Source organism: Formica exsecta, unplaced genomic scaffold, assembly GCF_003651465.1.
Source record: "Formica exsecta isolate Colony F162 unplaced genomic scaffold, ASM365146v1 scaffold352, whole genome shotgun sequence".
NCBI lineage: Eukaryota > Metazoa > Arthropoda > Insecta > Hymenoptera > Formicidae > Formica > Formica exsecta.
In genome coordinates, this window is record NW_021850773.1 from 838,643 (window position 1) to 843,213 (window position 4,571).

The 4,571-nt window shown below is 25.4% G+C and overlaps 1 protein-coding gene across 3 annotated transcripts in view; it reads left to right on the top strand.

Annotated features, from left to right (window-relative positions):
• LOC115238622 (matrix metalloproteinase-2) overlaps positions 1 to 4,571 on the top strand; it is a 173,940-nt gene that overhangs the window by 156,125 nt on the left and 13,244 nt on the right. The window lies entirely within an intron of this gene.

Sequence of the window (4,571 nt, forward strand, 5' to 3'; positions counted from 1 at the left end):
TATAAAATATAACATAGAATTTATAAAATATAAGATTACATATAATAATATTTATAAATTAATACAAAATATCTTATTATATAAAACCAAACGAAAATGTCTGAGAAATGCGTACAATACAAAATTCACTAAAAGTTTTCAAATCAAATTTAATAACGATTATTAGCGCGATATTTAGCGATAATTGATTCTCAATTACAAAATTTATTAAGAATTACGTAAAGAATTACGTATGTAAACTGCGATCAAAAGAGTCATTAATCAATTTATCAATTATATTTCTTAATAGTAAAAAAAAGTATTTAGACCACTGGTGCATTTTAATTTTCTAAAAAAGTTCGACGCGTGAAAAGATAGGTGAAGCTTTGATATAAGATAACGATCAAATAAGAAAATAATAATTGCGAGATCAAAAGAATAAGATAAAATATCTCGAGTCGAATTTGACGATAATAAATAATCTAAGAAGAGTAAATCAAAATATTTCCGCCGGTTAATATATTTGACAAAAAAAAAAAAACGTTCTTAAACGTGGAGAGCTACCTCAACATGCTTTGCTTTTACATCGGGTCCCGCGGAATCGATTCGCGAAGAAAAGTTAAGCGATCCGTCAAACCAGGATCCCGTTGCAGGATGGAACGAATCCCGAATCTTCTGAACTGCTTCCAATAGCAACAATTTCACATTTTTCAATGAATCAATGACATTTATTATCTTCATCATCTTTAATTTACAAGATCAAAATTTGCGCGAGAGACGTGTTCTTCCACTATTAAAAAATATTTTTCTTTATTGTAAAATAAATGGATATAAGAATTTTTATGAAAATTTGGTCACAAACGAGTATATTTAAGGATAATGAAATATATGCGCTTTTATCACTTGTTAAATGTACAAATACAATAATATTCGGGTACCAACTGATTCGAGACGAGTCAAACCCGATAACAGCAAGATTTTGCAAAATTTTGCATTTAAATATTTTGCGACATAAAATAAAAAATTATTAATTTTTCTATAACATTTGAACATATTTTGTCGATATCTTACTGATATCGAGGTACCCATTTGATTCGCCTCAAATTTTTTAAGTACTTATACATTTGTTTTACACATTTGTGTGCATTAGTAATATAATATCTAAAAAAAAAAGTGACCATGTTTGTTAAAAAATTCGCCAAAAGTAAGTAGATAGATTGCAATTTAAATTTATTATTTGATAAATTGAAAATTATTGATATAAAATGCTTATATCCATGTTTAATATTCTGTTAATAATGTAAGTTTCTTTTTATTAAGACAATATTAGTATTAATAATATTAATAATGGGAGAACACTTAACAAGAAAAAAACTTTTTCTTAAAATGTACTTTTTAATTATAATATTAAAATATACTAATTAATTGTTTGTCTGATTTTGTAATTCGAATCGAAATTTTGAAGAATCTTATGGTGATCGTCGTTAAATCATTGTCAAAACCATTGCTTTTGGGAACCGTCAAGAAAATCCGTGTTTAATTCCAGTCCTGCAACGCGTATCCCTAGGTTTCAACGGGGCACCGAACTAGACGACATAAATGGATCCCACAAGAACCGACGAAAAATACATAACTCTACACGATGAAAATCGTTTCGATTTCTCGACCGTACGAGAATCACGTATTCGCTAACATCTACCTGATATGAAAGATAGTGATACAATTCCTTTGTTGAAGCAGTGATCGCGACCAAGAATACAGAAAAAACGCGGTACTCGCGATGTAATTTATTAATTTATTTAACGAATTTTTATTTTGATATGGAATTTGCGAATATATCTAATTAAAATCAAATATTAAACTTTGTAATAATTTTGTCAACGATACACAAAATTTTATAATATTGAAAAAGCGGTTATCAAATTTCGCGAACAAACAGCTAATTTTTGATCGTTGGCTTAGCATCGAATCTTCATACCATTATTCAATAATGTTTATATTACACACTAGAAGAATTAATAAGATGTACGACCACGAAATTTTGAAATAAAAATTTCTAATATTTATTGATGACTCGATATATTAAAAGCAAACTATTAAATTTTAGGTTAATTTTAAAATAGAAATTTTTATTAAAGAAAGAGTAAATTTTATTCATCTATGTCTTAATTTAACGATCTTGTATTATCGCATGTGTCTTACAGTTTTTTGTAATTTGCAATTTATAATATTACAGATTAAATAGATGTAGATACAATATAAATGCAGTATAGATATAATATATATAAATATAAGTTACAATATATAAAATAATTTCACAATATACATTACAAATAGAGTGCAATTGTGATGCTATCAGAATCGAATAACTTGATGTAATTATTCAATGTTACAAATAATTCGCAAAATGTTCGAAAACAGCAATAATAGCAAAATGTCTATTGCTTAAATTGATTAATATAATATTTCATACAATTTATATATGTGACAAATTAAATAATTCTAAATATTATTAATATTTTAATCTAATTTAGTTTTATTCACAATATTACCAAAATTATTAGATACTGATAGCATTTACATCTGAACTTAACATTATGTAAAATATTTACAATAACATAATTTGCATAAAATATAATTACAATTTTTAGAATATAAAATATAATATTTATAAAACAAAATATAATTTAGAATACAAAAAAGATATAATTTATAATACAATATAAAATTAATTAAATATTTGCATTACATGTGATTTATATCACATGCAATATGGATATTTAAACAAAAATTAAGAATGATATATAGCATTATATATCAATCTTGACAGTAAAACTTTTTTGAAATTATATTAAATTTTGCGATCTTAGATTATAGCATTATAAGTTTTAATATCCTATGAAAAGCCTTATAGTATATTATATAATAGTAGAAATCTTAATAGTCCTAACCATCCCCTAACAGTCCTAGCAATCTTAATAGCCCTAGCAATCCTAATAACCTTAGTAAACTTAATAACCCTAGCAATCCTAATAGCCCTAATCACCCTACTTGCTGGCTAAACCAGCGGGAACCTGCGATTACTCAAGGTTTTTGGGGAATGGGTTCTAATCAGGATTTAATTTACGCATCGGTCACGTTTTTCTGCCTCTATTTATTTTTTATGTATTATCGTTTATTTTACGCGTACCCGTTTATTTTATGCGTATCCGTTTATTTTATGTAAATTATGTGCCATTGCACATAAAAACGCGAAAACACATGAACTTTCCCTTCATGTGTATCATTTACCTCTTTTGACCAATAATGGTCACCTAACTTACATGTAGATAATCCATTCTTCAGGCCAGTATTGGACCTACCTTTCGTTGATCCTGGCCGCATTTAATCTGGCTACTTTTAGCCAGAAATAAAACATCTTTGACCTCTATCAAAGATCAACAAAGGAGAAAAATTCCTTCCATTATCGGCTAATTAATTTCGCCGGTGCATGAGCGTAATTTTACGCTCGTTGACGGTCGTAATACGTTAGGACCGTTTGTTGTATGTTGTTTTAATATAACTTTGTTTTAACTGATATACAATATCAAATCATTAATTAAAAATTGTGATTGATTAAAATTTTTGTAATATATAATATTACTCTTATAATACAATTTATAATAAAATAGAGAATTAAGTAAACATTTACTTTTATATATTTTTCACTATACTTTTACTTTATACTATTATTATTCACTTATTTCTTTAAACATTATACATGATTTGATCGATCGATTACTTAAATTTATATCAGTCAAAACAAAGTTTTCTGATATGCTACACTACATATAGATGGATGGACTACAAAATATTAAAATAAAATCAACGTGCTTTATAAGAATAAATTATTATATACATAATAATAAAATTAGTGACATGTTCTTTATTAAATAAATAATTGATAGATAATTGATCACACAGAATGATAAAGAATGAATTGATAAAGAATTGAAAGTTTTTCTATATTTCTTTATTTATGTTTTAATTTGCTTTTGTGATATTTAATGCAAATTTCTATTAAAAAAATGTCAAAAGTTATGATCTAATTTATTCTAGTCCATCCATTTTAAGATAACGGATCCATCTATAATCTACAAGCTACGATCTACATCTACAATCTCTAGAAATCCGTTATCTTAAAATTAAATGAAAGTTTGTCACTCACCGGCACTGATGCGCAACAGCGGAGTTGTTGATCTTGAGGCTACATTGTCTGCAACATACAAATATAAAATCCAAATTATAGCAACACTTAAAATAATTATTAATTTTATTATAATTATTTTATTTGGATGCAAGTTATTTTCCTTCATAAAAGAAAGAAAATATACAATATATAATATATAATATACAATATATTAGATATGATATATACAAAAACTATAGAATTATAGAATATATAACATAAAATTTGTAAAATACAATATAACTTTACATAACTTTACATAATTATAAATAATTATAAATTAATACAATATAATTTTATATATAATAATTATTTGTCATATATAATAATTTGTTAAATAAAAAATATAATACAGAAACAGTTA